Below are 17,183 nucleotides of genomic sequence, written 5' to 3'. Positions count from 1 at the left end.
GGTGGTTGGACTTCCTCCCTGACGCTGGGTGGGCGCGTGGAGCTCCGACCGCAGGGATCAGGTGGAGCTCGGAGGCTGCCGAACACCTGGAGGACTCTTATCACCACACAGGAATAATATGCTGACAGGGCTGCAAATGGAGGAGTTAGGTGAAATACAAATAAAAAAATAATTTGGATGTTTAGGTTTTGGCTCCTTCTTGATCTCAACTCGTCCCTGAATTGAGGTTCCTCAGGGTACACAGCTAAGACTCCTACATTTATCTTTACCAGCTCCGCCCTGAAGCTTTAGAGATCTTTGCCCAGTCTTGATTCAATCGTTTTAGGCCTCAGTTTTCTATATGTTGGTTGTCACAACATGCCTCTTTGGGATCCATCATGGCTCCCCGCAGATCCTCTTATCAAATCAGAATTAGACTCGAATCATCTGGCTGTCAGCTTCTACCACACCAAACTTTAGCTCAGTATCTGTAAAAATGGTGGAATCATAGCCAGGGTCAGTTAGCTGTGGCAGCCATCTTGAATCGGATAAAGTTTAAAAGTCAATCAGCTGTTGGTGCCAACCTAATCATTACTTTCTGAAGGTTTTTATTAACATTTGTTCACTTTGCCTTCGGCAACAGGTGATACAGTGTTTATATACATAAAGAATAAAATTAAAAACAAAAAAACCCAAAAGATATTAAAAGTGATTAGGAACTATTTTGGCTTTAAAGTTGGGATTTGAAAGTCAGCAACATGTTCTACTCCTTAAACCAGACAAGTTATTTAGAAAAAAAGAGTATGTTTTAAAATTAAAGACAAAAAATTAGTTTCATAATCATCAAAAATCATTACAGTTTGTCGATAAAATCTAATCATTTGATCATCATTAATGGGTGATATGATTTAAAAAAAGCTCTGAATTGTCCGATAAACCTGTGTACCTGAGGGCTAAAAATCGTAAATAAAACCACGACCTTTGGTGATCTGATTCTGCTGTGGACATCACTGCAGGACTCCTCCAAACACAAATCACCAAACGCTGCCACAGATCAATGCTGCAGCCACCTTTACGGACCCAGCTTCCCATCGGTGGAGAACTGGCCGACGAATCAAAACTTTGAAAATCGCTTCTTAAACAAAATCGTAGACGATGCCCTCAAAGAGCGCACGTTTTTATTCCGCGGATTGCTGCTGTTGTTGTTCGACTAAAAGCCTCACGCAGGGATTCGTTCTTCCAGCGCCTCATCTGAAAAATAAACCTGGCACTAATTTCACCCGAACAAGCACCACGCGGCGTAATTTAACCTCGCAGTGGGGCGTTTGTCCTCTCCGAACACCCTTCCCTGTTTATTTATGTGCTGCAGATGTGGGTCAGAAGCGTTCAGAGTTCCTTTCCTGCTCCGTGCAGCTGTGTAATTATTCCCACTGTTGCACACTCAGCAGTGCTTCCCCCCCCTAAATTACATGTATCGAGTGGAAAATACATGACATTTAGGGATCCGACATCACGGCAAAAACAATAAAAGGAGCACACGAGGCTTTTGGCGAAACGCAATTCATCCGTGTGAACGCTAATGCCGAGTGTGAAGCTGGTCCCTCGTGACAGAACATCTCAGCATTTTGATTTCACAAAACCAATACAGACCACAACCCTGCATTTTGTTTGTCTTCTTGATTTCTCTTTGAGAATGGGGGACAGCCCGAAACCATTGTTATAGTTACTATTCTTTTTTCAGAGGCAGAGATTTCAAACACAGAGCTGATCCTCAACACAGAGGGCGACTTGTTTCACATCCAAGCCATTAGGCTTTAAGAATAAATATTGTGAGTGATTTACATTGATTGATTCTCCACATGAGCGCACCATTATACAGCCCATTTAACATTGATCTGCCACGATTTTTAAAGTATACAATCAGCCAAAAGCGAGTCCCCCAAAGAAGGCGCACTCGCGTTCATAAGATTAAAAACGGCAATCAGGACCAGCATCGCTAAAATCAGAAACATCTTGTCCCAAAGCGATGCAGAAAGCCCGGTCTTTGTGTTTATCACGTCTGGGCTGGACGACAGCGTCCCTACGACGTCCTCAGTTGGTCCAAAATGCGGCCGCCGGAGTTCTGACAGGAGGAGAAGCTGCTCTCCTTTGGCTCCCCGTAAAATTCAGAATAAAATGTAGGCTCCCAACAACCAAGCGGCAGCTTCTTGCTCCATATCTATCTTCCTAACAGCACTTTGCTCTCAGACTGCAGGTTTACTTGTGGTTTCTAGAGTTTCCAAAGGTAGACTGGGAGGCAGAGCTTTCAGTTCTCAGGCTCCTCTCTTATTAAACCAGCTTCCAGTTTCTGTCTGTGCTGACAATCTGTTTGCTTTTAAAACTCTACTTAAGACTTTCCTTTTGGATAATTCCTATAGCTAAGGTTGGTTTGGATTTCCTGATTTATCACTTAGTTATTCTGCTATAGGCTCAGACTGCTGGAGGACAAACTGACCACATGTCCTCATTCTGCTCTCTCTACTCTCTATGTTTGTATTTGCAATTATTGCTTCTAATAACTTGTTTTTCTTCATTTTTCTTCCCATAGAAACCACACCTGGACCAGTCATTCTGTGTTTGTGTCTCTTTCCCGTCTTCCCAAACCCTAGTTGGTCGAGGCAAATGGCCGCCCATCCTGATCCTGGTTCTCCTGGAGGTTTCTTCCTGGACGGGGACGGTCATGAAGTGACGATTGGATACGATCTGCTGGCTTCCTTAGATAAATAACATTAACTTATTGGCATTTAATATTGTATTGTTTTATAAGAGGAAATTAATTCACTGTAATTGGATTTGAATCTGGGTCTGAAGTGGATTTATGATTTGGACTTGTTTTCTTTTTGCATAGTTCCACGAGATGAGCTTAGTTGTTAAATGGCGCTGCATAAATAAACAGAACTGAATTCATAAAATTTGCCTTTGCCTTGCCGAATCCTGGATGCTTGTTCTTGACGGACATCTTACTCGTTCTCTTTTTTCTTCAGCAGATTCTCTCTTATATTTCCTTAAACATTTTCTCTTCGACTCTTCTCTTGTCCTTATTTGTTTACCTCACACAGACTACAAACAGCCTCATGCAGGCCGATCACAGGACTGAAGCTTCCACTTGGGTTTTGGCCAGTTCGGCCAAGTGCTTTGTTTACACTGAGCGCGTACCCGCATTTCAGAAGTTTCTATAAATATATCTGGAAAAACCACTGGAGCGAACTCTTTCAAACTGCACCTTTTGATATAGTTCAGGTTAACCTTTTCATGTTTGATTTCATAGTTTTTTTGTTGTACGGTTTCACTTGTTGTGTGAAGTAAAGAGGCAGGAAGCGTTTAACAGAAACACACAGAGCGAGGCTCCTTCGCAGGCTGTGTGGCTCTGATGTGCTTGTTCCGTGGGGCCGGAGGGGGAGGACGGGTGAGGAGGAAGAGATGCATAAATAGAGAAGGGGAGGAGGCATCTGACGGCTCTTAACCGTTTCCTAATCTGCCACTTCTGTATTCTGTCTCCCGCCCGCCCCCAGCCGGAGACACTTCATACTGTAGCCAAGGTGAAACATCAGATCCTTTCAGCTCAGAGAGAAAGACCGAACACAACGATTGCTGGGCTGATTCAGGAGGCATTTCAAATGCGTTCACTTCGCCGAGCAGCCTTGACTTTTGTGAGGCAAATCAAACATCCATTTCACAAAGACTTTTTAATTGGACAGGCTGCTCTGGTTCCAGAGAATGACATCTGGGGGTGGAGGGGTAAAAAAAACATTTTTTTTTTTCTGAGCAAATGTTTCTTTCCCGCATCAGAATTTCTGCACACATCATCTTCACAGAGGAAAAGAAAAAAAAAACACCACTTCTGGCAGCGAAACAGTCGTGACTCAGTGCCTTCTGTGAGCAGTTTTCTTCTTCATCTTCAGCTCTCGTCACCCAAAAAGAAAAAAAAAAAATCAAAGTGACCAGGATGCAGAAATGGCAGATCTATTAAATTCAAACTAAAACGATCTGAGCCTGTTAATCTGCTCATTTTCCACCGCAGAAATTGTGGCCTCTGTTAGAGCAGAACCGACAGCCTCTGACAACATAATGGTCAACTAGTGGAACCTCCTTCATGCACCATTTAGTCGCGTAAAGACCTTTTTTATTTATTTTTTTCATCTCAGCACTTGTAATCACAAAGACTTAGCAGGTGGTTCGGTGAACGTTTATTTGGGAAGACGTCGTAAATGCACCCTACGGGCTGAGATGAGCTACTCGAGCAGAAACGTTGAGCTTCACGCGACGTCCGACTCGTTCTCCCAGCCGTTTCCTCCTTCCAGCCCTAAAAGACATTTCTCCTCCAGACTCCAAACACTCCCCGCCAAAGAGCCAATTCCTCTCTTGAACGGCCTCCGAGTGGCCCGTTGCAGGAACAAACTCATTCATTTTTCTCCCCCCCCCCCCCCGCTGCAGCAGCTGCAGAGATTCGGCGAGTGACAAGAACCCTAAATGAACCTGACTGCCGTGGCACCAGCAGTCACTTTACCTGTAATCACTTGGCCTTTTCCCGTCAGAGAGACGAGGGCTTGTGAAATTGAATTTTCACCTCACATTCCTCATTTCCTGTGCAAGTTTCTCGCCGAATTGGCGTGGCTTTTTGCATTTCATCAAACTTTACGCCCAGCGGGAGGATAAAACGCCAAAAACACAGCCCTGCTCATGACCACAAAACACGATAAGATGCTGTTAAGGTTCAATAACACAACCCCAATTCCAAAAATCTTATATTATAACAACTATTTTGAGATGTTTTGCTGCCATTAAATTCAAAATTACCAATTTTTCCAAATTACCAAACATTAAGTATGTTCCTTTGTGAATAAAAGATGGGTCTTGAGGTTGTATGTTTAAGATGGACATGTCTGACCTCTTCTCAGACGCTGTTCACATTTGAGGAAACAGTGAAAGTGTCACAGGGAAGCCCCTTTCAAGGTTTCAAGGTCACAGGAGTACTAACTCTTTCATTTGCTTAATTGGTAACAGGTAAGGATGCTAAGATTATTGGAAAAAAAAAAAAAAAATTCCTCTCCAATCATCATTTCTGTCTCGTCTTTTCTCATCAGCTTCATTAAATACATCATGTAAAATACGGCAAATAAAGATAAAACTCAAAATATCACTTCCGTATTGGTTTCGGTAAAACTAAAAACGACCGAAAAGCTCAAAATCGTAAATCCAGTCTGCTCACTCAAGCAGTCCTGACCTCGGATTTATGAGCGACCGTTTGAAAGACTGTAAAGAATTATGGGATGTTATGATTTTCTTTCCTTACATAAGGGATGGACCTGTTTCCCTGAAGGAGATAATAAAAGGAAGACCTTTTATAGCATTTTAGCAGCTCACATAACTGCTGCTTTATACAACTCCTGGCAAAATTTATGGAATCACCCCTCTTGGAGATTGTTCTTTCAGTTGTTTGATTTTGTATAAAATAAATATCATAAAAACTATTATTTGTCAAAACTCTTTCTGGCATTAAGAAACAATAGCAAAAAAAAAGAAAGAAATGTAATTGTTGTAGTCAGTCACAGTTGCTTTTCATGTCAAATAGGAAGAAAGAATACAGAATCAGTGTGTGATTTGTCGTTCTGAAACAAACACCTCTAATTAATCACACTTTGGAGAGCTGTTGCACAAATCAGACTGACAAAGGAGAGGATTGTGAAACTTCTTCAAGAAGGTAAATCATCACAGAATGCTGCAAAAGATGTTGGTTGTTCCCAGTCAGCTAAAATCTGGACCAAACAAAAAAGGGAAGCATGCTGGTAGACCAAGGAAGGCGTCAAAGTGTCAAAACTTAAAGCAAAATGGCTCGAAATCAGGAAATGCTCAACAAAACAAATGAGAAACAAGTGGGTGGAAACTTGGACTTTCCTTCATGATGTCAGTGGCATGGCGATCTGGAAACAACAGTAAGAGAGAGTTGGGATCAGATTGATGACAGATAATGTTTGTCATTAGTTAGGTCTAGGCCCAGAGAATTCAAGCTGTTATAAAAACCAGAGGTGGTGCAACAAAGTATTAATGGTGCAGTGTTTTTTTTCCTCATAATTCTATAATCGTTTTCCTCTACTTTATCTAAAAAAAAACCCAAAACAATTGTGACTGACCACAGCAACTATAAATCTTTGTCTTTTAAAAAATAGTTTCTTACTGCCAGAAAGTTGGAATTTTGGTAAAAAGACTTTGGTATGTCTGTAATTTATTTTTCTTTTATAAAAAAATAAACAATAGAAAGAACATCCTCCAAGAGTGGTGATTCCACAATTCTCAGGGGTTGTATTTTCATTTATTTAGAAACCTTCACAAGCACAAAAGTCTGTTCTGAAATTTTAATCCTTCCAAGCATGGAAGGCTCGTGCCTTTTTTTCTGAAAACATCGATCAGCTCTGAGAAATAAAACTGTCAAAAGATTCGGGAAGGCCTTGGTTACTCAGACCAACATTAGAAGAAGTTAAGTGTGCACAGAAAGGCTGCTGAATTCTCCGGGCGGACAGAAACACAGGAGACGTGTCTTTTGTGGTCCCATTAGTCCTCGTTTCAGCTCGCTTTTGGAAGAGCGAGCTGAAACGAGAACTGTGCGAAGAGGCGAGCGGCTGCCCCGGCTGTTACCAGTCGAATGTGCAAAAACCAGCATCTGCGATGGTATGAGGGTGCCTCAGCCATCGTGGCATGGGGGACGCGGTTCATGATTTCTAAATGCAGAAGAATTTTTCAAATGAGTTCTACAGCAGCGCCTTTGTACTTGTGCATATTAGCTTTAAAGAACTGAACAAATTACAGATGTAAAATGGGTGAAATCATCACAGTTTATAAAACAATAGCTTCACAAAACAATCTGATACAATCCTTATTTTTTTACATTTTCAAGTTAATTTTACCTTTTAGCCCCAATCAATTAGAAATCATACTTTAATGTGCTAAAATATGACAATTTTAATCAAGCAGCTCCAGGTTTTTAGTTGTCAAACCATAGGAGACTCCGTAAGTGTCCCACCTGTGTACGCCTGGACCTTCTTAATGAAAGATTAAAGATGAGTAAGACGGGATGTTTTAAGTGGTTTAGCCGCGTTTATCCTCTGTGCTTCCAATCAAGCATTTCATTTCTTCTCTCCAGTCAGAACGTACGGTAATTTATAACCGCACTGAAGGTTTCTGAGAGTGATATTCTAGAAATGGCGTCTTTTAAGGCAGGGTCAGAGGACTTTATCTTGTCAAAACAGGCACAAAACAAAAATCTATTTATTTCACACAGATGGACACAAATTATACAGGGATTCATTTCTCATTTCAGCCAATACACGGGGGATTTATTGACACAACTCATCTTCTTTTTTTTTTACCAACAAAGCCACACTGACTTTTAAAGTGATGTTTTGTGTTAATTGTTGACGACGCAGAACATCTTACCCCCAATGTGAGGTTGCTTTGTTTTCCTAACTTCAGCTTATTTACTGCCTGAATCTAACCGGACTGACTCACTGTGAGGGTGAAATAAAACGAGGTGTGTCAAACACCATGTTTAATTTTTATAACTGGCTTTGACAAAGTGCTGGATGTCAACTGATATCTCTACAACAAAGAGCTAAACTGCCTTATACTTTTTAATTTAATTTTTTTAAAAAGTGCATCAGCTGCTCGGGAGATTTAGTCATCATTCATCAACATGGTCACATTAAATGAGTGTTTTTCCTCTCTCTTAGTATAAACTCCACCTCAGACTGAGTTTATTTAGTTAACTGCAGCTTCAGAACCTGGCTGCTGATCATTTAACACCAAACCGAATATAAAATTACAAAAAATTACAGCTCCTGCTTGGTTTCTATGAACTGACTCCGTTCCAAGTACTTTGTAATGTGTCAGGGGGAAAAAAAAACACATTAGGAAATAAATGACATGCTTCATAAGTGAGAGCACATACGGAGCGATGCAATCTAAATCTTCTCAGGTATTGCTCGCATCTTCCCCTCCCAAAGTAATCACAGCCATCTGGGCTGGAAAATAGATCGATGGCTGCAGAGTTTAACAAGCCTGCAGGCAGCCAGCCGCCAGCTATCATCCTGAACCCAGATGATCCTTCACTTTACGCCTCTAACACCCCCCCACACCTCAGACACACACACTCAGATACACACTTTTATCACTTCACAGCTTGTGGCCTAATGACTTCAGGCTCACACATATGTGTTGTAAACTTATCTGTGAATTATCACACTGGGACAGAACCACATTACAGAAAATTGTATCATGAAGCACAGAAACTAGACCAGGAAGCAATTTTGATATTGTACCCCTTTTTTTTGTTTGTTTAATTCACTTTTAGCGTTTGCAAAAAATATATATGTATAAATTATCAATTTAAAAGGAGTCTGATCAGTTTTACCTCCCATTTAATTCTCCTGATTTATTTATCACATCATTAATATATTTATTTATTTTTTAGATTCTCAAGTCATAAGAAGAAGCCCTGAAGAAAACTTGTTTTTTTAAAGATGAAGAAGAACATTTACCATTCATATTCATGATGAGAGGAAAATAAAAGATGCACCGCACCTTTGATAGCGTTTAGCACGTTGCCATGGAAACTCTGCTGCACAAGGTCACCTGGCTTTGTGTGTGTGTGAAAGAGACCGTCTGGGTGTATAAAGTTAAAGAGATGTTCAAGCAGCTCCAACATAATCAGAACAAGTCTGTTTCATAAGATAGAATAACTGTGTTTTAATACTTTCAGCTTCAAGTGATAGTTCAGATATTTTGAAGTGGGGTTCTGTGGGAAGGACATGAACATTTAACATCTTACCTGCTGTAGATACTGTAGCTCTTTGAAAAATCTTTGTCTGGAGTTATATTCTGTCTGGAAGCTAACAAGCTAAGTGAATTACTATTGTTTTAAAAAGCTCCAGACTCAAAAACTCCCTAAATTATGAACTTTTATGTCACTTTCAGTGTTAAATCACATGGTTACCACAACAGAAATGTTGCTACAACAGGTGTGAACGGCTTCAGTGTGCATTGGAAATGTTTTCACTCAAACCACCTCAGGAGGTCATCTGGACGCTAGACTGGATGTCTCAGGGTTAAAAAGCAAAGTTGGCTGATTGAAGTTAATTAAACAGTCATTAGAGTAAGAATACTCTGAAGGTAAAGCTATGTTGTTTTGTTTTGTTTTTTGGAGAAAAGTTTTAATGAGCTATTTTCCAGAAATTCTGCTCAAATGGTTGTTGTGATTGTTCTATTTTTACGATTAACCAACGTGGAAATGTTTTTTTTTTTCCACGGTTCTTTTTATGTTTTTGTCCATATTGCATTTATTTTTGTTCAATTCTGTTTGCACTTTCACTGGCAAGAAGAAGAAGCCCAGTTTTGTTTTACTGTATCTGTATTACACAGAGAACATGGAAAGACGTGAATGTGGAGAGCAGTGTGTGATTGTGTCGTGTTCTCTCATCAGACTGACTGCTTCTCTCTTGCTGCTGATGCTGGGTAACAGTTGGTCTGTCATGTGGACACTCTTTGATGCCTGCTGTCACATTATGTGCATTTTGATTTTCCCAACTGTGCCTTGAACAGAATTAGTTATCTCTGGGAGGGGGGTGCAGTGTGCGGATTTGATTCCGAATCATTTACAGAACATATTTTTGCATTACATGAAAGTTACAAATTGAAATTTTGTTGTTTGGATAAACTTTGATGGTTTAGGAAGATTAATATGCCTAAAAAAAGAAAAAACTAACTTTCCCAGAGATTTACTTTAAATTTCAGCATGAACTGATAAAAAAACATACTGATGCCTGTCTGTTTTCATAAAAGATGGAAGCCTTTTGATTATAAAAATGCTCCTTTCATTAAATTTTTTTTCTTCTGGTTCAGTTTCATCGCTTTGAATGCATATTTTTTAAGCTACAGCAGACATTTCATTTGCCAACAACAGCTTCAAGGTTTGATTTTGTAGTGCTTTCCATGTACAATACAAAGGAGAAAGTCAAACTTAATGATGGTGTGCTTATTATTTAAACCTACAGTGTCATGGTAGCTGTTAAGCCATGTCACACATTGAACAGATATGTGTTTTTCTGCATATGATTAAAAAAAAGTATCACAAGAAGCCTTTCTGTTTCATTAGGTGCTGTCATTGTATGGGCACTGCTTGGGCCTACCCTTTTATTGCTTTGGTTTAACCCAGTTTCATAACACAGGTTTACACCTCATCAATCTCTTTCAAATACACGTTCATGGATGAGGTCAAAGATCCCGACCACCAGAGTAGAGAGTTCATTGTTAAGTTTTGATTGATTAATGATGTGTCACGCTGCAACACCTGTTCTCATAATGAAATTAGCATATTATCTGTTGTATTCCTTGCTGTGTGTTGGGAGACATAACCTCCAGCGTCAATCTGATAATCTCAGTTTGCTTTTATAAATCTGTGTGTGTGTGTGTGTTCTGGTTTATGTTACTAGATATTCTCCAGGACAACACCAATCTGATGGGTACTAAGAGTATCTGCAGGAGGCAACTTCAATCTGCAAAGACCCCACACTAGAGCCAATAGGATTTTATTTCTGGTGTAATCTCAGATTGATATCACACAATCCAGAAACACCCCTGATGTGCTTTGTCCAAGTTTGTTTGAGTATTGCCGCCAAAAAAAGAAGATAAATACATTTATGATGATGGATTTCTTTCGTTAACATGAACTAAAAAGGGGTTATTGTTACATTTTCTGAATTCAATTCTTCACAAATGTTTTTAAAAAGGCAAATCTTCAACACAAATTTCCATCTGACTGATGGAAACTTGACAATGTGTCAGTTCAGCTTGCTTTGTCCTGTCAGCATCAGATGAGCCGCACCCCGTAAAGAGTCCCCCTCCTCCCAGAAATCCCGCCTGTACCGCACACCAATCTGCTTTGGTAGTTACCCCCCGAGGGCCTAATGTGTGTGTGTGTGTGTGCGTGTGCGTGCAATTTACCAGTCCCACTTCTGTCATTAATGTCACATCAGTGCACACACTGTGCCTCTGCGTTCAATAACACCTCAGTTTAACAAGTTGTCTTTCAACTTCAACGGGTGAAGTGGGGGTGGATTTGCACGCTCCAACATTTGTTGATGCCTTTGATTTGCATGACTGAGCGTAGGTTCAGCCTTGTCTCTCAGGCATAATAATCTGCAAAAAACCCCAAAACAATTTAGTTTGACTATTTTTGACACCAGAAGACCTTATGTGTCCCGTTATTATCCATTTCCACTTCATCGTGTGAACGTTCTAATACTTTGAACGGCTGATTAAAATTACTGCTTCAATTCCAGCTTGAATTAATTTTTAATCAATTGTTTACAGGGAGGAAAAACATCTGGCACATACGTAGTAATTTATTTTCTCTTTCCGCGTTGGTTAATTTGTCGCAATAAATAGAGGAACACGGAGCATCAGAGAGCAGAAACAAATATACCCCCATAACCAGATAAAAAGTGCAAAAGTCTTCTTGGTTATATGAGCAAAATGCGTCTAAGTCTCCCTTTTTTCCCCCCCCACCTTCTCTAAAGGTACAGTTGGATTTTTGAGCTCGCCCTTTCTTTGAGCTCCTCCCAGCTCCTTTGTTTGGTGGTGCTGAAAAGGCCGGTAACACCAGCCTTTGTGAGCAGTCTGGGAGCACAAGTGGTCCCCTCGAATCAGAGCCACAATCTGCGGGGTGCACGCAAACAGGTGCCGAATTAAGGATTTCGTCATCACGAGTCACAGGGCTACGTCGGCTCGCATGTTGGTGAAAGGCTGTCTTAAAAAGAGAACCACATCCACAGCAACATCACGCAAATGTCCTACTAACAATCATCTTTTGTTTCAGTCATGATGAAACCTCAGTCCAGCTCTGTTTCAAACACTCTAGGCCTAATTTGTGAATTAAAAATTTACTCCGTTTGCTCCTCCGGGGCAGGGTTAATATCAGTTTTCTACTCTTGCGGTGGAAGGAAGCACCAACTCCTCTTAAGATCCTCTTGCTCTGATTATTGCCTCGAGTGAAACAACACGGAAGCTTGTAGGCATCCTCCTTGTTCTGTGTTTATTGTCTGACGTGATTAATGGGATCTCTCAGACTCACACCTTCTTCTGAATAATGGGCAACTACAGTTTTTAGACTCTTGTAGCCTGCTGTGCATGAAGAAACACTTAAGCTTTTAAGAAATTCAACCCAGACAACACAACAGGATTTTTTTCCCCCGGTTTGACAAAACATACAATAATACGTTTGTGATGACTGCTCTGTTGCAAAGCTGCGATGCTCCTCATCTTCTGACGTTTGCAGGGTTGTTAATGATCTTGGGAAATTCTCTGAGGGCAGCCTTATAAATTAAACATCCTCTTAAAGGAATAGCCTGACATTTTGAAACAGTGGTGCCACTTTCAATTTTCTGATGAATGAAAGCCACACCCAGCAATCTGTTCGCTCACTTTAACTCTAAATATTTAAGCTAAACAGAATATTCCCCATTCTTTCCTGTTTGTATAATAAAGCTGGCTTAGGCTTTTGTTTCCATCAGCGTAGCTGTAATTTCTTCATGTAGCTCTCAACAGAGAAGGCAGTAATATATGCCAAAATGTCAAACAGATTGTGGATGAGCCTATCAGTAATGGCTAAACTCAATGGTAATATCCTACTGGAAAGGTCAGGACGGATGGGACTGAATCCTTGAGGGGATTTCACTCAGAATATCTAACACCTGACAAAATCTACCTACGAATGTCACTGTTTTCATTTAGTCTTTGCTTTAAGAACATCTTTTCTTGTTTTACCTCCTGTTCAAATGTTTTTTTTTTTTTTTTATAAATGGTCTCATGAGCTTCTCTCTTTCTGTATTGTCATTTTCTTGCTGTTTTTGGCCAATGTTGGTGATGTTTACTCAGATTTTCCATTCTGCTTCTGTGCACAAATGCACAGATGCACACATTCCCACAGGGATCATACCTTGGGCTCCTCCCATTCGACATGTTCTCACTTACAACTTTCTGACTTATCACAGATATAGAGTACTGTTATACGCAGATGACACTCAGATCTATCTACAATGTCCACCCAGTGGCCCTTAAAGGCATGCCTTTTTTTTGTTTTCCTGGAGAAAATTAACCATTAAACACAACTTCATAAAACTGACATTTTTCACCCCCCAGCATTAAAGAGAGTGCTGATCCTTACTGCCTACTTTTATTATAGCGTGCTAAAAACATCACCCATATTTTTGATGATTTCTCCAAACATTGTCACATACAAGTTCCTTTACCGTAAAAGCACAACTTATGTGGCTATTCCTGGAATACATTAACAAATTACTGCTTTAATTTAAGCCTCACTAAATAACTATTTTAATTAATGATAGACACTTGCATAAAGAGTTACACAATCAATCATCCTACAGGATGTGAAGGCCTGATTAATCCCCGCAGGAGGCTGTTTACGGCCTGATTAAGATGAACTTTGGAGATGTGGAGTCGATTTTAAAAATACACATCTTAACTTTTGAGTCATTGTGGATTACCCCTCCCAAAAACTAACATATTCATATAAAAAGGAAGCCAACAAATACAGAGTTTGTCCTTTAAAAGACAATCTTTTTTTAAATTTGCAGTTGTTTACTTTTTTTTCACACGATTTGATAACAAAGATGCTTGGAGTATTTTATTAATTACTTCAGATTCTATTTTACTCATGCCTGCTTTGTTCTGAAGTCTTATGCATAAAAAGCATTAAACCTGAAAAACGTTAGTCATCAAAAATGATAATAAAAACGTGCCCCACTCATCTATTTTTATGTTCTGTGATGTTCCTCTGCAATCAAATTGTCATTAAATTGCATCACGCTGTAAATATTCCTCCGACGCTACAGCAGATTCATTCACTGAAAAGAAAATCACGAAGGCTTGTGTAGGGATCTTGAGTTCTAGCCCCGCCTTGGGGCGGTTCCTCCAGTGTTCTTCTTCCACAGGTGATGCAGATTCAGGATAATGAGGACTGCCAGTACTTAAGCCTCCAGTTGAGATCAGACCTTCGCTGGAGCATCGAACCTCCTGGGTTAGACTCGCAGCCTCCGTTTCTAACCATAGCCTTGACTAAGTATTGACTACGTTTTCTATGCACCTTGTTTTTAGATACCGGGCCACGTCACGGAACTTTGGACTCACGGATACTTACCTGGACGGGATTACTGGCTAGTCGAGTTCTGGATCACCTGAACGCTTCCTTCACCTCCTCCTCGCCGCTGGACTCCACCTGGACCTGTAAGACCAAAAGAACCACAATTAAGTTATTCATGCAGTGCTCAGCTGACAGTAGGATTGGTGCCCGAGACTCACCCTGTTCCTCTTGCTTTCCAGATCCTACCACGACGCACGCACTGTACATATTCACCACTTTGTAAATAAACACACTTACCTTCAGCTGCTGTCTCCGTGTCTGGTTTTGGTCTCGCTCTCTGGACATATTACCCCGCGTTCTTGTCAGCTTGACAATAATTTGTATTTATTTTAGCGAATGCTTAATTAAAAAGAAAAACTGCTTCCTTTTTAATATTTTTCTGCTTGTCCGTGACTGCTGCCTCACATAACCGTCATCCATTTGCAGCGAGTGAACACGTTCTCAGAAACGAATACTTCACTTCTGCAGGATGCCACACACCTATAAACTTCAGGAGCGGCGCAGTTGCAGGATGAAGATGTGCCACATAAGCTCCAACTGAAGGCTACGGCTACTGCACAGAGACAAATAGGAATATAATGATAGCTGATGAGATGACATTTTAGAGGTAAAATCTGAAGGTTGTCCTCATCACCTGTTACCAGGACACCATCATGAGCTCTCTGAAAGCTGAATCAGACCCTGGTGTGGCAGCTGCGGTGCTATAGTTTTGTGATTTTTATTTAGATTATCCTATATTTCATTTAGATCATACATGATTGTTTTTTTTTTCTGTGTTTGATTATGTACCTGCTGTATTTGATTCTGTTGTTGTTTCTGTTGTAAAGCGCTTTGGATCGCCTTGTTGCCAAAAAAGGGCTACATAAATCTCACTTCACTTCACTTCACTATAGATGTTAAAGCTCTGCGATGTGTGGCGAGAACGGCTGAGAGGGTTATTGGGGTCTGGCTCCCCTCCTTGGGGGCAGTTTTCAAGGAGAGATGCAAGAAGAAAGCCCTCAGAGTTGTGAGATCTCTCACCCCTCTAATTAGCTGTTTAACCGGCAGCCACTGGGAAGACAACGTCCTGTCAAAAAACAAACTGTGCAGCACCTTCATTCCTCGGACAATAAGCCTCCTGAATCTAAACGTTTTGTTTCAGTGAATGCTTCGATTAAATTTGAAATCACATGATTAAAAAATACTTTAATACTTGAGGATAGTAGGTGATCTAATCGAGGCAAGGGCGTGGAGTTCACCTGGGTCTTTCCTCCTGCTCTGACACCTGAGAGAAGCTCAGGCTCCAGCTTTTGTTGCCCTTCAATCTGATTAATTTGGTAAGGAGCTAAAAACTTGGAGTGGATACAAGGTTTGCTCGAGCAGAACAGACGAGTAAAACAGTTCAAAAGTCGAGCCTCTGATTGGAACATTCCAGTTTATATGTTTTTAACACCAAATTGGATTTTTTTTCCTTTCATGACCTTGGCTTTCCTTTTGTGTCTTTGCCTTGCATCGTGACTTTTTGTGAGCCTCTGCAGTTAAAGGTGGGGGCACACGAACACCGAGAGATGGACCACGCTCACAGAAACACACTGCCACCCAAGTCAAATCTGCTGTCACTTCGGAGACATGCTGTCATCCTTTCTTGTAGCTGTCAAGCCGATCTTCCTCCGGGCGTCCTGCCGCTGTGACGCTCTGCACGCACATCACATCACTACCCAATCACCACTCCAGTTCAGCGTGATGACCTTTGGCTTCAGAGGGAAAAATATTATTTTAATGAGATAATCAATGTTCATCACAAAGAAGAAAACATCTTTTCGAATATGTCCTCCCAATCGATCGTATAATCAGTCTTTAATTTGTGAAAACAGCCACTAAAAGCACGTGTACGCCTGTGAAATTAAACACATGCTCACTAGGCTAATCCCTGAATAAGACAATAAGGTGACACATGGGTCTGTTCCCGTCTAATTGAAACACAATGGTGAGTGTCAGCGTCAGCGGCGGGGCGTAGAGCAAGCTGACAGACAGGACATGTCAGGAGGCAGTCGTGGTGTCAGCTTCGCTGAGCGATGCACAACATGGTCTCCTCCTGTGACTGACAACCGCCCCCAATTAACCTCCAGCTTCACATACAGACAGAAACCGCATACACCTGCTCTCTCCATGTCTCCGTCCAACGCACACATGTTCGCTGCTGAGTGCGTGACAGCTGTGGAGCTTCCTTTTTCATTCATACAACTAAACTGACCTTTTTATTTTTTCTTTTCTCCACAGGTCCAGAACACAGCTCACCTTCACCAAGGCCTGCAGCAAGCCGTAAATGAACAAATAATGGAAACACACTCCCCAAGAGATAATACCCTGCCCTCAAGGTGCTTCTTTATTGATCTGATCTGTACGGTAAACGCACAATAAGATGCAGAGCACTGATGTCTTTCCAGTGCAGATCAGACAAATGCATGTGTTGCAGGAGACTTGAACATTATTACATCTCTGGGTCCCTCTAGTGAAGGATGCCAAAAGAATTTCATTTGATTGTGTTCAATAAAGAGTTATAGTTCAATTAAAATGTCTTCAAGAAAAAGATAAGAAGTCCCGTTGCCTCCTATTTAAGCATGTCAGGTGTCAAAAGGAGCGAAAGCTGCCGGACAAAGTCTAATTTCTTGGCTTAATATGGTAATGATTATTTTACACATTAGTCCCACAATTTATGTTACAGCCAGCAGGTGGCAGTCCATCCACATCATCTGTCCACATACAGACTGCTGTTCAGGACTGGAAAAAGGCACAATTACAAGGACTATCAACTCACAGCATTCAGCTCTGCAGTGGACATCTCAACAAGTCAGCAGTTTTATTAAGGAGCAGATGATGCTCAGACTCCTCCATCTAAAGATGGTGGTGATCAGCAGCGGGAGAAAGATATAAACTGACAGGGAGAATGCTGATTCATTCACACTTTTAGTTTTCC

Source organism: Kryptolebias marmoratus, linkage group LG10, assembly GCF_001649575.2.
Source record: "Kryptolebias marmoratus isolate JLee-2015 linkage group LG10, ASM164957v2, whole genome shotgun sequence".
NCBI lineage: Eukaryota > Metazoa > Chordata > Actinopteri > Cyprinodontiformes > Rivulidae > Kryptolebias > Kryptolebias marmoratus.
Note: the sequence above shows the minus strand (reverse complement) of the source record.